Consider the following 17,866-nt stretch of genomic DNA (forward strand, 5'->3'; position numbering starts at 1 on the left):
TCACAATTTGTTTGACACCGCTAATATTTTATCGAGATATTAAGAAAGATACTGATCTGTCAGAAATTTGAAAAGCAGTTCTATTGTTTTTGTGTTCGATTTGAATTTAGGCTATTACGTTCTTAAATCTCTGGTGAGCTGAAATATAGCAAATTGTTCGTAGAAATTGCGTCAATTATTTGAACTCTAATGGTTTGGAACATATTTAAAATTAACCAAAGTAATGTTGTCTATGACTTACATAGAACATAGCTAATTTTAAATATTTAAAACCAAAATAGTAGGTATCCAAAATCACTCGCAAACGAGTGGAGGCGTATAAAAAAAAAGAAGAGTAAGTATTGTTTAATTGGTACTTATCTATAGCACTGCTTATACATTAGGCGCAGAATTTGGTTTTTTATTCGGAACTCATATTATTTATTAGACATCAGTAGTTTTTGTTTCTCAATTTAAAAATCAATTTAAAACTAGTTTCAGTTTACCTTGAAGATGGCTCCTGCAATGGTGGCCGAAACGTCGGACTAAATCCAACACACTCGGTATTACCCAAAAAAGAAACAAATTGATAACAGCAACCGTGAAAACCTTCGTACCAATTCAATTTAAAACTAGTTAGATTAGAAAAACAATTTTAACTATCCTATGCGTCTATACCTTAGAGTAATTACCTTATTGAGTCACCCGTATGGAGAAAATCCGTTCTTTGATTATTGACTACGAAGTCAGCTACAGATTACAGCAATGCAACAGACCGTAAGTACTTAGGCTGAGGAATTCAAGAACAAACCGAAACCTTCCATTACACGTTTGTTGTTATCCTAAAAACTAAACTAAAACCAAAAAATTGGAACGCTTTTATTATATGCAATAGAGCTTAACCATTTCCTCACTAAGAATCCAGAAATTACACACGACCCGAACGGGAGACCAAACGACCCCAGCGCCTACTTGTATATGGCGTCAGGAGAAAAAAACGTTTAGAGTGTTTATGATCGTGCAATAATTTATTCATGTTTTCGCGTACACATATTTTACTGATTCGTGTATTTCATTCATTTTTGTTAGTTTGCCGAATGCTAATGTACATAAAGTGAATTTACGTCTTTTTTTGTTTAATATTAAAAAAAAAAAACATTTGAAAATTTAAAAACAAAAACAGGAAAATGCTTATTTCTGTTATTTTCGCGATTACAAAAAATATAGGGAAAATCGGTTTAATAATACTCGAGCTATCGAATTAAAACCGGTCTATGGGGGATTCGAATCCCCCCCTTCGGTCTGGCTAGGTTAAGATCTTCTCTAGAAAATAGGTAAATATCATGTACTACGAAAAATTGGATAAATAAATACAGATAAAAATGGATTTAAAATAATTAATTGTATTTTCAAAATCAATATGTGGAGAAATGTTTTAATATATAAATTTTACAAAGTTTTTTTTTTCACTAGAATAACGTCACATGTTTGGCATTAATAGTTGTGACGTCAAGATTCATGACGATATTCCATAAAAATTTTAATGGTTAGGAACAAAGTTAAAAAACAAAACTAAAAAACAGCAAAAAAACATATTATGCATTTTTGGCTCGTATTGAATTTATTTATTGTAAACGTTATTTTTATTTGCGAAAAACTTGAACTTGATATATTTATTATGTACCACTTATTATACTAATATATATATATTTTTTGTTTTTTTCCATTAAAATAAAAATTTACTTAAACAACATTACCTTACGATTATTTATAAAAAATTTCAACAAAAAATCTACAAATGTATCTAAATTGGCATATAACTCGCGCTCAGCCACCGTACGGGCTGGGCGTGAAATATAGTTCCTCCCCAACCGTAGCTTATAATCTTATAATAAATCTGAAAATAAGTTGTTATATGTTAGAAAACAATGAGTTTATGTTTATAAATCATTAGTGTGTAGTAGTGTAGTCATGTTTCAACAAACAGTGGAAAAAAGAAGACTATTTATTTAATAGCATTGTTTTATACTTTATTCTTAACAAAATATGTGACAAATAGTGAACAATGGAAACTTACAAAAATAGTGCGTCTGTAACCTTAAAATCATAAAATTCCATATGAATCCTTTAAAACCGTTTAAGAATGCATCAGTTTTTGACGCGAAAGTACCTAAATTTTGCTATTTAGAACACTACACCCATAATTAAAAAATTACAACAGTGCTACTAAAAGTGAACTGACATTTATTGATAAATACATAATATTTCAAATATCTGCCTTCTAATAATATACAAAATTATAAATCAAACCGCTTATACACGCGTTTGTGTAATATTCATGTAAAGAAGTGAATTTGAACAGGAATGTTGCGTCTCATAAAACGAAATAATACGGACCAAAATGGACACCAAGTCGTTGGAACAATAGGCGTAATCCCCCAGTCTACACACGTGCGTTTCCAGAAATTCTCCAGCAGCCTAGTGGACCACATGGTGACAATATCTACCTACTGTCTACAAAAGATTCTCTTCGGACATCTATCTCCCTTTGTTAACCATGGAGTTGATACAGTGCTTTATTTATTTAGTTTTTTATTGCTTACTTCTTGGTATGAACACTTGACCAATTTACTACTATACTCTATTTTTTATAAATTTATTGATATTGTTTTAACTTTGCTGGAATTCCTCTCATCCATGCGCTTTGTAGCTGCACGATGATTGGTTATCTAGCTTTCATATTTCAACTTTAAAATACCTTAATTTTGTAAACGGGGTCTAGAATTCCAATCGTCTATGCGCTTAGTAGCAGCAAGGCGTGTTGTAATCTTACTCCTTTTTACTATTCATATTATTATTATTTTGTAATACACTAAATTTATTTGTCATTTTTTAAAATGTGTAAATGGGGGCTAAATTTCTAACTGTCTATGCGCTTTGTAGCTGCAAGACGTCCTGTAATCTAGCTCCTATCTATTATAATTTTTGATTGATCTTAATTGAAAACGAGGAACTAGAATCCCAACCGTCTATGCGCTCTGTAGCTGCAAGACGTACTGGGATATTTATTAATTGTACAGCGCCCTTGAGGTGATTTTCACAAAAATGGCGCTTTATAAATTATCCAACTATATAACTATATATAACAAGGTCTACAGTAACGACCCTAAAGAAGAAGTAATTTCTCCTAACAAATATGTATAATTTAACCGTATAAATATAAACTATAATAATAATGGCATAAATCAACTTCCTTTCTACAAAATGTTTAAAACCCTTTTTTCTTTTAAATATTTATTACAACTTCGCCGCTTTAAAAAAAAGTTATTATAAGCAGAAAATAAGAGTAAAAATTGTTAACTATTTTAGTAATAGTATTAAGATCCATGGATTCAATAGGGGAATATACACAGTTTATAATAATTAATAAAGGTGTATTAAAAAATATGTCTATTGGAATAAAAAATATTTTTAAATTAATCATTTTCCCACAAAAACAGTTTATTGGATTGGCCACCCCATAAATACGTCACAATTTGGTTAAATTTTAAACTTTGTTTGTAACCGTTTAAATTTAAATAGTACATCGTGACGAATCTTAACGTCACAACTGCCAAGGCCAAATATGTCAAGTTTTTGTGAAGACATATTTTTTAACAATTTCATTTAAAAAATTGTGTAAGAAAATATTTTTCCACAACATCCAAATTGATTTTGAAAATAATATTTATTTTTCTGAATCCATTTCACATGTTTTTTTTGGTATCGAAGTATGTGATATTTCCGTATTCTTGTTCGAGCGGGACCATTTTTTATTATATGTTGTATTTTTCAAAATTAAATTATGCAGTGCAATATTTGAAACCGAGGGCCAGCGTAAAATTTTTACCATCCTTATCATTAACATGTAGAATAAAAATATAATACAGAGATTTTTTATTTATTTATGTTAATATGTGCAAGTCTTATCTCCCAATTTAAAAACCGCTGTTATTTTTAATTGACTAGGTTTTATTTTTATGAAAGATGAAATTTGATAGTTTCTTATTTATTATAGTTTATTATGGCTTTAGGAGCCAAGAATGTGACTCGCAATCCTTTAAAGGTGTGTGTAGGTATTTTTTATTTCCCCCGTGGAGTCATGTATTCTGGTTAACTAGGGTATTTTAAAAACTGTATTAATGATAATATGTGCAAGCCTTATCTCCTAATTAAAAAACAGCTGTTATTTTGAATTAATTAAGCTATTTTTAATATTTTATTTTAACATATGTATGTATCTTTTTATATATTTATGGTTTTTTAGTACAAAATGTTGACCAATCACTTCTTTTGACCAGTATATTTTTTGGTTGGCCGGAAGATATTGCTTTTAGGAATAAGTCCGCCCACGTACTTATTATTTGTACTTGAAGTTTCAAATAAATAATATGGAGGTACGGTAGAATCACTGAATATACAATAAGACAGAACCTTCAAAGTACCATAGATAATGATTGCGATAAAAACTTTTGAAAAGAAATAACGTAACAAAATATATTACAAGCGTCAAAAATTGATGTTACGAAATTGAACACGAACTTAATGGAATACCGGCGGTGGACTTGTACAATGTAATAATAATTATTAAAAAGCCGTACCTTTGGCGTCCAAATCGGCGCAGGATTGAGTAATATTAATCCGTGAAGACTTTTGTTCGGTCAATGAAATCGAAAGTTCGCCGGTGCTGGGAACGACGGAGTTCGCTTGGTAAGCCGACTACCAACTGACGCGATGTTCGCACAATGGGAACTCAACACTATATAGGTAATATAAGAGTATCGCCAGTGTTACCTCTGTTGGCCACGGACCTGGGAACCACACTGGCAACTGGCAACACAAAACACAACCGCACTATCGCGATACGCCTGAACTGAACACGAGAACACGGTCAACAGCACCCGGTTACTGGTCGACTGTGGAGTGGGAGGTGGGAGGACCTTATTATCAATATTTATCTCCACAGGTCATTCTCGATTATGTGATTCGCGTAGATCGAAATATTTTTAAGTGCACTGCATTTTATTTGTTGCGATACCGTTGCATTATTTATTTGTCAATATTTTAGTGGAAAGATAGCTAAGATTCGTCTCGATGAGATCTACAATCTAGCAGAATATGGTATGTCTTCGATCAATGGGGTTTGGGAATGTATCGTGTCACTTTATAATAAGTCTATTTTTCTATTTTAAAAGATGGCAAATTAGGATTTGTCACTTAAAAACAAACGTGTTTTTTTGCTCCACAACAGAAGACCCAATTACAGTGGTAAACTCTTTTTATACCCATCCACAATTACTCTTTCTTGTGTTACTCATATAGTGTCCATGCATGCGGCTCGACTATGGAATCATCTCCGATCCACCATCAAAGATGTACTACAGTATCTTTGTTTAAATCACGTCTGAAGAAACATATTCTTTCTCTTCCTTAATCTCTCCTCCTTTCCTTTTTTTACCTTTTTCCCATTAAGTATTAGTATTGATTTAAGGTTATTTATAAACAAATACGTTTATTTCTATTTAAATTTATTTCAACAGAGAGTGAAAAAATTTTGAGAAGGAAATATGGAAGTCTAGGCATTCACAGGGCTTATGACCTGTCATTGGCTGGTTTCCTTCTCAAAAAAATTTCCCTCTCTGTTGAAATAAATTTAAATATGAATAACTCCCTAGGGAGGAAATCCAGCCAGTCTGCAACCATTTGGACATAATCAAACATTGACGTTTATTTCTATTTTTTATATATTCTCAGCTTTTTAATCTTTATTTTCTATTGAGTATGTTTTGTAACTTGAATTATAAAAGTTAAACTATTATTTTATTGGTTGGTTGGAAGAAATTGCTATATTGTAATAAGCCCGCCAATGTTCAAATAACAATATGTACAAAAAAATAAATTTTTATTTTTATTTTTTAAATACAACTTGAGAAAAAACACATTGATTTTTTGTTCTCACAAGGGAATTGAATCTATGCGCGAGACAGGTGTCACTACACCACGAAGACACATGACAACAGATGTTAATACCATCTTAAAAAATGGAGTGATGGTTGACAATTTATGATGTGTCAAACACATCTTGTTTTGCCGTCTTTGTTTAAATATGATACGTCAAATATATCTTAGTTTAACATATTACAACAGAGATGAAGAACATTTTAGAAAAGGTAATATAGAAGTCTAGGCATCTACAGGGCTTATGACCTGTCAATGGCTGGTTTAAGTGGCCACTTTACACACTGTGTAACATTCACCATTCTGCCTATATTTGAACATCTATATTCTTTCAATTCTTTCATCTGTTGATGTTTGTGAAGTTAAAGAGCTGAAACCTTTATTTATGCAGGTGAGATTCATCTAATTGAATTATTTCACCTACATACTAGGCAACGCCTGAAAATGTTATTTTTTCAATTTCTATACTTCTTCGTGGACCAGGTAATTTATCAACAATATTTTGGGTTTGTCCAAATTTTTGTAGACAAGGACTGGATTTAACTCCCTGGAGAGCTGTTTATATTAACATATTACAACAGAGATGAAGAACATTTAAGAAAAGGTAATATAGAAGTCTAGGCATCTAGACTAACTAGAGTATCAATAACAATTTCAATCATATAACGAATCCAGCCTTCTCTACAAAAATTTAAACATTTCAAAAATGGTGTTTATAAAACTAACTGGTATTTAAGAAATAGGCGATGCTAATGACAGTTCATAAGCCCGGTAAATGCCTAGACTTCCATATTCCTATCACAAAATTGTTTTTCATGTCTTGCAATAAATTTAAATAATAAAGATCAATGATTAATGTAGCTGTAATAAATGATGATTAGTGAACACAGCATTGAGATTGTAATTGCTTAAGGTATTTGAATTAAGATAAGATCGATCACTTCACTATTGCTCTAATCACCGAATTTCAACCAAGGCCAGAACGAAAGATTGGTTTTCTGATGGTTATGGTCCGTTGCTGTAGACGCTTTTTTAGCTGTTTCTTTTTTCCCACCTACTCTGTAACCTGCATCCAATTTTCGTGAGTCTCACTTCTAAATAACTGTAAAAGAACAAACGAAAGTGTCATCAAGCAATGTTTTGTTGTGGCGCATAATTGCCGTCGTCCGGTTCCATTGTACTATTTGCGTGCTTAACCGGTTATCAACATTGTTGTACATTATTTCTTCCTCTCATCTCCCTCCCCGGTGCTTCAGCGACGCTAAAAAACAATGACTAAGTTTGTGTAAGAAGTGGCGTGATAATTGGATTATTTCCACGTTTCTTTATCCCGGTCTACAAAACCAAATACGAGCCCACAATACAACCATGTCTATGAATATTGTAATCATCATTTACGATGGAAAACGTAGCCGGAAAATAATCCTATCGTAAAAATACATTAACCTCACCAAGAAAATTATGTTCCATGATACCTTGAAGGTTTTCTGAATGCGGAAGTCAGGTCACAATGATGAGTGGATCCCACCAGACAGTATAAGGAAAGAGCGCCGTTCAACTGAGAACATTTTAACCATTGAACAAGGCACGCCAGTAATGTACAATTTATTCATAGTTACTTGTCTTAATGTGAGTATGTGTGTAGAAACATTGTATATAGATTCTATGTATTGATTATTATAGGTAAATTCATGTATTCACAATGAGGAACTTCAGCCCTACGGGAAATTGGATACAAAAAATGTTTTCTTGCGCGGAGTAAAAATTAGAGCTTTAAATTGTATCTCAAAGTTTCTTGAAAATGTACGTAAAAAATAATAATAAACATTTTAATAAAAACGCACTACTTTGAATGACGTCACTGGTTCATGTGAATCAACCTATGATCTGAGAGCTATGGAAGATTTCCGGTCTGCTTGTCGCTTCTGGACCAATGGGAAGAACTGAATGAGAATAAGCGGAAATGAACCTCTGACGTTACACGCGGAGTTATTTCAGAAATACAAAACATTGAAAAATCGTAGCGCCGATAATACGATATATAAAAATAAAAAAAATAAAAAATTGACTTAGTTTAAGAGTCTATAAACAAATATTTTGTTTTTTAAAAACCGCTGAACTTCCTCATTCTTATACTTGTTACAAAAGTTTATTTTGTAGACATCCCAAATAAGTAGACACCACTGTTTTATTATTTAAAAAATCAATAATTCTTGGGTACCTTACACGAAGTGTACAAAGGTGTCTATCTACCAGAGGCGAATCCTCCATATGAGCGATTATACGCAGCTTGTCATTGTATTTGACTATACATAATAACGATTTATATTAACTTTATTTACAGAAAAACGAACAAATAATTGTTTTTTCTAATGAATCATTGCCACCATTTATATTTTCTAAAAAAATCAATATATATTAACAGAACGCGCCCAGCGCCAGCAGAGAGCCAAAAAACTAGTCGATTATTCCAGCTTATTTCTTCATAAAAGTAAGTATCTTATATGTTTAACATATTAAACTAAGTTGCGGCTATTTCCCCTTAAAGTAAGCTCACAGATTACACAAATCATTTGAAGATTCTAGATTTGGAAAACAGTATTTCGAACATTGTTTCCTAAAGGCTATTTTTCTTTGAGATGATACCGTTGACATATGACCACCATTACTTTCGTGCAGTCATAACGTAAGACATGTGACGCTCAACGTGGCTGTTTTTGTCATTAATTTCTAGAAAAAAACGGCCATTTGACATTTCAATCATGATGAGAATAAGTTAAAAAGTTATGTATTAAAATAAAGAAGAATACAGCTACATAATTTAGTTAATAATAATCGCCGTTTGAGTTGATTTTATAAATGAAAGATATTGTTGTATCACACAGAACCATAGGAAAAATAATAATTGACATATTACATATTATGTACTGTGTGAGTACAAATTTATAAATATTTTTTGTGGCTTACTTGTAAATAAAATAACCGTTCGCCGCTGCTATCTTAATGTTATTTTACTTAAACCAAAGATACTATAGAATAATATATTATATATACTTGTAATGAACCTCCACTTACTATCGTATTCCTGTTTTTTGCGCATTCAAGAACAGGTTAGAAGAAAACTTGACGTCGCTTGTAGATGCTTCTACATACCATAGAAAAGTGCAAGTTATTTATCAAAGTGCATAAAACGAGAAGCACAATAAAGATTACAAATATTATTTTTCTATCATGCACATAAATACATTGAACTATTTGATTAAATGGCTACAAAATATGTTTGTTTATCGGTCAATTTCTAACCCAGAATTCTGTAGAAAGGCAAGATTAAAGCAAAAATGTAAACAGGAAGGCTTTTTGTATACGCGTAAGTGTAATAATTTTAAAATGAAACGGGTTTAGCAAATGAAACCTACAAATTTAAATAAAATAGAAACATAATACTAATTCCTAGAGATATTCGCAATCTTATAGTTCTAACTAAAAAAAATACTAATAATGGATAAGGAACGAGATTCAAAGATTTCAATATTAACAAAGAAAACCTGACTAACCTCAGAAATATTTCTCTAGTGGTATACAAAAGCGGAAAAAACATGCAGATAAGAATAAACAGTGTTCGATGTAATAATGCGCCAAGCTATAGAGGAGCCCAAACGTAGGAAAACCATTAAATGACTATTGAGTATTAAGTTAGCTACAGTTCGCAGCAAAACAATGGGTCGTACTCAGGTCGGGAATCACCAAATGAATATTTATTTGCATTGTAAATACTTTTGGATATGTACCTGTGTATTTATTAAAGCAAGGTTATTCTCATTTATTTTTCTAAAATTCGCCTATATTTATTTTATAAAACTTAGAATATATGTGTGTTTTTTATTTATTTATTCATTTTATTCACAATATACTTATCTTACATTTATTGAGACATAAATCCTGACTCCATGGAACCAAAGTCCTGTTTTGAGTTTGTTTGTTTGTCCGTCACATCTCCGAAATGGCGAGTCGTAGCGGCCTGAAATTTGGACACGTCATTTAAGATGTGATTTCAAGGTTAACGTTGCTATTTTCGAGTAAAATTTTAATCGACCTCTACTCGATAAAAACTCAAACTTTATATAGATGCCTAGTGCGGCCCTGACATATTGTACATGATCAACTGTCATTATCAACAGTAAACATACTTTAATTCACAAATTTATCCCCTAAATTTAGAAAAAATAGTATCTGAAGAAAATATGTTGATATAAGGAAAGTATTTAAGCAACATAATACACGTGTCGAGATAAGAAAACCCCAAAAATCAATGTCAATCATGAGAAAATATTCAAAATCAATTCCCTGTGAAAACTGACTTCTTTAACACATGTGACGCTCCTCCTGCTGCAACCAAACATACTACAATTCACCATAGTCAATTTTTATTTATTATAACTTAAATATCCAAGTTATTTAAAAAACAAAGCCAAACCCACCGGCAAAAGCATACGACAGAACCGTTATGTGTTTGTTGTCAAACAAAACAAAATGGTTGCTAACCAATAAACCAACATCGCTTGCGTTCTATGAAACATAGTGATAGGGCTTTTTTCTAGGTTACGCATTATTTATTACTCTGAGGTTCAAACAATATTTATTAATCAATATATTTGAAACTTCAAGTACAAAGAATAAATACTTTGGCGGACCTATTGCTAAAAACAATATCTTCCAGCCAACCGACTGGTCAAAAGAAGAGATTGGTCAAAATTTTGTACCGAAAACCATAAATACACTAAAAGATACATGCACATATGTTAAAATGAAATATTTGAAAAAACCTAATTAATTAAAAATAACCGCTGTTTTTTAATTGGGAGATAAGGCTTGCACATATTAGCATTTATATATTTTTTTAAATACCCTAGTAAACCAGAATACATGACTCCATGGGAGAAATCAAAGATACCTACTCACACCTTTAAAGGATTGCGAATCACATTCTTGGCTCGTAAAGCCATAATAACTTATAATAATTAAGAAACTGTTGAATTTCATCTTTCATATTTAAGTGTAGCGCTGATAAAAGATTGACAGAAAAGTTTTTTTTTTTTAGTTTGGACTTATTTTGTTTTTGCCTAAGTTTATATTTGAAACCAAAGTTAATAGTATCTATTCTTATTTGTAGTATGGATAGTAGTAGCTTAGGAACTTATCTGCATTTGATTTTCGAATGGGAAACCACAGGCGACTCATTCAGTGCAATATTTGGAAAACTATTCGGGATCTGAAGGGTTTTAAACACCCATTTAAAATCGACTTTAAAATACGCAACTCATTACATCAAGATAGAAAGTAATTCAATTCATACTAACACGAATGTTTGAAATAGGTACCGAAATAAAATTCATAGTGTTAAATCTAACCTTATATGAAAAAACATCACAGAAGTGAAAACATAATGCGATGTGAGGCGTTAATTTGATTTAAAGTATTTTGACTGTTAAACAAAAACTTGATGTTTTACATTAATGTATTATCATCAAGCATTTTTGTGGAAATATTAGAAGAAAGGAATTGACTTGCCTTCAGTATTTTTAGTTAATTATTCCTCCCAATAGAGAAATATCACATACTACGAATACCGATAAAAATATATAAAATGGGTAAAGAATAATTCATTGTATTTTCAAAATCAATATGGGGGATATCGTGGAGAAATGTTTTCATGTATAACGTTTTTTTTTTTTTAAATATGTCACTAGAAAAACGCGACATGTTTGGCATTGATAATTGTGACGTCAAGATTCGTGACGTTGTTCAAAAAAAATTAACGGTCAGAAACAAAATTGAAAATTGACATGAATCGTGACGTATTAGAGGCGTGTCCAATGCAATTACCGTTTTTGCGGGAATTCAAAATTCGAAATTTAAAAATATTTTTTATGCTACTAAGAAGTAGCAAAAAATATTGATTTTACTGGACAGTATTTCATAAATCTTTTTTTAAAATATATTTTTAAAGTAATTACTTTTAACACTGGACTTTGATACCGTGGAGTTGGGATGTAAGTCGAAAAAAATATCAAATAAAGTAGGTACTGGGAATGAATAAAATAAATATGTTGTGAGATGTTTTTGTACTATGATACATTAATTATTATGAATGATTAACTAAAGCACAATCGATTGCTCTTTTCCCATTTTTTTAATTTTGACCATGATTTGCATTGTGTTCGATTTCCCTTCACAAACAATTTGCACCATGTGAATGTTTTGTTTTAATGTCTTCTGTTTTCTTTCTTGATTGGTGTATTACATGAAAGCCGTGACCAGGAATATTATTTAAAGATGTTTTTTTTGGACTAAACACCTACTCTTTTATTTTTCAACGCAAAACGGACTTTTTTCAAATTGAAGGTATGATGAAAAAAAATGAATTGCAAATTATCCTAGAGATCTTTTTATCGACAGTGGAAGGAAAAATAATAAGACATGAAAAAACGTCATACTGAAGAATGAAGGACACAGTAGGTTTACATTATCTTTTTGTTCAATGTCTTTTATTTTATCTTTTATAACCTCGGTTGATATTGCAGTGATTTTAAAATACGAGAGTTAGATTTAAAACCGTAAATCATATGTACTGAGGGCCTTTAATTTGAAATTATAATTTATGGAACTTGTGTAAAATTAGAATAATTGGATGGGGGGGAACTTACAACAACCATGTTAAACCATTAGAAACATGCTTCACAAAAATCGCACTTTTCCCTTTTTCCAGTTGTTTCAAGAAGCTAAACTTTATACAAATATGTTGTTTTTAATGTTTAAAATATATATTTTAGAACCAAAATTTATTTACAAGTAATTCAAATAGATCAAGTCAAAGAAGGGATCGTGTGTTAGAAATACCACATTGTAAAACGAGGCTCGCACAGAGAGTTGCGTATTTTATAGGCCCAAATTTTTTTAATTATTTTTTTACTGATAATATTTCGTTGATTCCAAACTTTCAAAATTTTCCTTCTTTTAAAAACACGCTTTATCCTGGATTCAAACTAAAGATATGAACTCTTTTTTTCTATGATATATTTTGTTGCCCTTTAATAATAATGAATATTTTTATGTTTTTTTTAAATACTTTTTATTTTCTTTTTTAATTACTATAAAAAATACCAAATAATCTTTTACAGAATATTTTATTTTCTCTATCTTATGTGACACAAAAATATTACAATTGTCTTTTTATTATAGGAGCGAAAATTCATTAACATTTTCTTGTATACCTACGAACAGGCCATGCCTTTGTGGGATTTTTTGGTTTACTATTTTTACTATAAATATGTATTTCATTGCCATGTAATTTTCCTTTATTTTTGAAAACTCTGTTTTACCTCTTATGTATATTGTAAAAAAACAAAAAAATAAATAAATAAAAATAAACATTTTAGAAAATTACCATAACATTATAATTTATGTTATGGAAAATAAACAACAACTACGTACCATCACGTCGTTTTCCCATAGGGGTAGGCCAGAGAGAGTTGCAATTTGCAATGTGCCTAAATGAATATTACTGAAGTATATTAAGTTTTGTATTACATGTATTTAAATGTTTGAATTCTTCAAAAATGCCATTTCTTTAAAATCTATAATTTCCTTTTATTAAATCAGAAACACAAAAATAAAAAATATACACAATTAGAAAATTTAAAAAAAAAACGTTGTTGTGTATGAAAACGTTTATATTATCACGTCTATATTATCACGTCTATATTATCACGTCTATATTATCACGTCTATATTATCACTACTGTCACTACTTTTTCCAATATTTGAACTTTCTGAACATTTTATCAATGACCCGAAAACTTGTTTTGATACAAAATAAAGAATAACCTATTTAAAGTGTAATGATCTCGATTCTGTGTTGTAACGAACTGATTAATTTCAGAGCACAATAATACATTAAATATTCTCAAGATCGAAAAAATTAAACATTTAGCGCTTAGCGTTAATAATCATGTTTTTCATACATTCAATCATAAAAGTCTTAGAAAAAAAGCACTAACTCATTATGGCAACGATTTTAAAATGTATAAATACGAAGTTTTGCAGCGGGAGGCGCAAAAATTAAGTTGGTAATGCACCCTTTGATCTCTTGTTTTAATTATTTTTTGTAACTTTGAACTACTGCTTTAATGTTTATTCTTTAATATTGTTTTGGTGTGAATAACATATTCTGGTTCATTCTCGGTGTCATGTATAGTTTTTGCCACGACCAATATTTGTGTACTTTGGAGGTCTTCGTGTGCAAAAACTATAAAGATTACAGAATATCTAAAACTATGACTAGATAGCTTGTTTTGTCGACTACTGGAAATTGTTTTAGAACGCAAGCGAAGTGTGGATTGCGAGGTGACATCATAGCGCTGCGCAGGGGGGTCTAAATTTGGGCTTGTGTGGGCACGGCGCGTGCTCAGTTCAGTTGTCTCAGGAAAAAGTTGGTTGATTTTAGTGATCGAGATGTTTAAAGAGAACTGGAAACGTAAGTTAGACGCTAATAACACAAAAATATAAATATAAAATTAACATTGTAAAGTGAAAAATATAGAGATATTGTGAAAATACCGCGTCCTCAGAAGAGAAAGAAGTCTGTAAATCTTGAACTCAAAATAAAATGATGATAATGCGTTACGTTTGATATTTAAGTTACCATTTACCAATTCTTGAAAGGTTAGCCATTTGTACTAATGATTTCGATGAATAAAGGTTAAGTATAGCGTTATTTCATCTTGCTTTCTGACAAACAAAACAAAAGAATCTGGCAATAACTAGAGTAACAGATGTAATTTTGCATTCACGAAATAAATATCCAACGAGAGTATCAAGAATGCGCCTTATATGTTTTTTCTGGAGCAGTCGTGGAAGTCGTGATATATATTTTTTAAAAAAAACACTTTATTTGACCCACTAGAGTAAGTAGAAAAATACTGGTAGAGTAATTAGGGATTCTTCAGATAAGCGGTTGAACGGGGTGTAGTTGTCTAGAATAATGAAGCTTGAAGAATGTCCTACGATCTCAATATGTTCTCTTTGTAATAGGAAACACTTATAGAGCTGCAAATAAAATATTTTAGCCATTTAGTTTGTCACAATGCCGCCTAAAACAAAAATGACGCTGATCAGGTTTTATTTTGTTGATTGAAATAGTATTAATAAAATTGTAGCGGTATTTATATTATAACATTATTATATATTTGTTAAGAAAACGCATGATACAAATACAGAGACCAGATTTTGAACGCAAAAGCGCGCGTGGAAAATGTATTTTCAACGCGTATTTACGTATTAAATACACGCTAGCAGAGCGATCCTGCTAGATTTCTAAATAGGTTAACATAAAATATAAAAACAACTTTACTACATAATATTTTGCCCTGCATTGCAGCCTTGATAGGTCGACGAATAAAACATTATGCTCTTAACTATTTTTCGACGATTTTAATATATTTTAACATACCCGGGGTAACACTCATCGTTTTGCAAAAAACAGCACCTCAATCCGTCCCGTAGTTATTTAGTCTATCGAGGATACATACAAACATTGTTTTTTATATGTAGATAGATAGATGTATATTTTTTAATAAAATCTGTTAAATATCGCCAAAATTTTACCTGCTTAATCTTAAGGTAACCTTATATATCTTGTTTATAAATCAATAAGAAGCCGAAGGTTTGGTGGATCGCTCCAAGCTCTAGGACATCAACTTTGTAATTATACGGCGGCAGTGCCAGTGTTGAGTTACACTATAAAAAATAAATACCAGATCTAAAAATCACAGCCGAGATAATCAGCGGAATTCTTTGTAAATACTGTTTCAAAGATAAATTCCCAATCGAATTGAAAAGTGGTTCCTAGGAGTCGGAAGAAGTCAGCTAAAAGAGGTTCAGAGTATTTAATACTGTTTCTGTTTTTTCAATCTGTAATTCTGTATTTTAATTAATTTAATTTATTATGTATTTTATTTTAATTAATTTAATTTAATTTGTAGTTTTCTGAATTAAGATTGTTAGCTGTCTGAAAACTGAGAGTCTTTAACAATACTTGATTCAGTATCATATGTTTTTATTCTATTCTTAAATATCTAAATTATGAAAAATCAATGTACTGTAGTACTTATATATGTAATATAATTTCAGTGTTATACCTTCCGACTGATATAACGTTTATGTTACTATTATAGATATATGGAAATGGGTTCTATAGTATCCACTCAACGAATGAGGAAGATCAGTAATTTTTTTTAATTTTTATTATTTTTTAAATAACTCCGCGTGTAACGTCAGAGGCTCATTTCTGCTTATTCTCATTAAGTTCTTCCCATTAGTCCAGAAGCGAAAAGCAGACCGGAAATCTTCTATAGCTCTCAGATTTCTCAGGTTGATTCAATTGAACCAGTGAGGTCATTCAAAGTAATGCGTTTTTATAAAAATATTTTGTATCATTTTTCCGTACATTTTCAAGAAACTTTGCCAAACAATTTAATGCTTTAATTTTTACCCCGCGCAAGAAAACATTTTTTGTATCCAATTTCCCGTAGGGCTGAAGTTCCTCATTAGGAAAATTAGTGCTGGTTTCAGATTTCGCGTTATAATACTCGAATGAAAGATATGACATTTAAATAAAACACACTGTTAACTATTTTTACATAGCTAGATATGTAAAAGACCTACGTAATATATATGTATATGTAAAACAAATGTATTATTTCAATATCGGATATTAACACCGTTTGTATAATATAATGTACTTATAATTTTAAATTTCAGTCTACTGAACACTTTATTTTATGAATTTTATATTTGAAGCACTAACTTTTTGTTTATTCATTATAATACAATAAATCAAACAACTTTGTTTTTAACCAATAATTTTTAATTATTTATATTTTTCCACCGACCGGTTTCAAAGCAAATAAGCTTCTTCGTCAAAGTTTACGTAATTAATGAATTATTTTCTATTTTATTTTTACCATGTTAACTAAATACTACACCTAATCATAACTTCAATGGATTAAAAGTAATTCATGTTGAAAAAAATAAAATAAAATTAGACAACTTAGAAATCTTAGAAATTAAAAAAGCGATTCATAATAAGAAAAAAATAATTAATAACCAAATAAACAATATCTCTTTTAGTCCCCTCCTGTCTAGAAATATCGACATCAAATGACCACCCTTTGTAGGGAAAAAAAGACTTGATTTATTGGCTCCACGTGTAGTATTTAGTAAACATGATAAAAATAAAAGAGGAAAGAATTTTTTAGTTACGTAAACCTCGACGAAGAAGCTTGTTTGCTTTGAAACCGGTCGGTGAAAAAATATAAATAAATAAAAATTACTGGTTAAAAACAAAGTTGTTTGATTTATTTTACTTTATTTTATTTTTAAAATATAAAAACCAATATTCTGTTACAATTGTAAGTGTAAGCGCATTTTCAAACGAATATTTGATATTCGTTTTTTTATATTATGAGTATAAATAAGGAGTTCTACACTATAAACGCCAAATCAGTCAATAATTTATTGTATATTATGTAATTGTATGTTAAAAAAGGCATACCCGAAATACCTATGACGTTGTATTAATTAATTTATATTGCCCCCATTTGCACTATTCATTTTGTTTTTTTTTACATATACATACGCTGTGTTAGCGCTAGTATAGCAAGAAAAAAACCACGTGAGATTCAGAATTTATAATATACAAAAACGTTTCTGAGGCCCGGTGTTTTCTATTTTTATAGTAATGTGTGACCAAATTTAAGCAATTTGTATATCCGAATTATGTTTCCAATAATCATGTGTTCATTGTACAATACGACATTTATTAGGGATCCAG

The 17,866-nt window shown here is 30.5% G+C and overlaps 1 protein-coding gene across 1 annotated transcript in view; it reads right to left on the minus strand.

Annotated features, from left to right (window-relative positions):
* Window positions 1-4,899, minus strand: part of LOC148278699 (alpha-tocopherol transfer protein-like) — a 74,202-nt gene extending 69,303 nt beyond the window's left edge. Inside the window, exon 1 of the mRNA XM_088230997.1 lies at window positions 4,620-4,899. The gene's annotated coding sequence lies outside the window, so the exon portion shown is untranslated. The remainder of the gene's footprint in view (window positions 1-4,619) is intronic.
* Between the last annotated feature and the right edge of the window lie 12,967 nt (window positions 4,900-17,866).

Source organism: Micrasema longulum, unplaced genomic scaffold (assembly GCF_059751315.1).
Source record: "Micrasema longulum isolate JH-2025_06_02 unplaced genomic scaffold, ASM5975131v1 h1tg000840l, whole genome shotgun sequence".
In the NCBI taxonomy this organism is placed as follows: Eukaryota; Metazoa; Arthropoda; class Insecta; order Trichoptera; family Brachycentridae; genus Micrasema; species Micrasema longulum.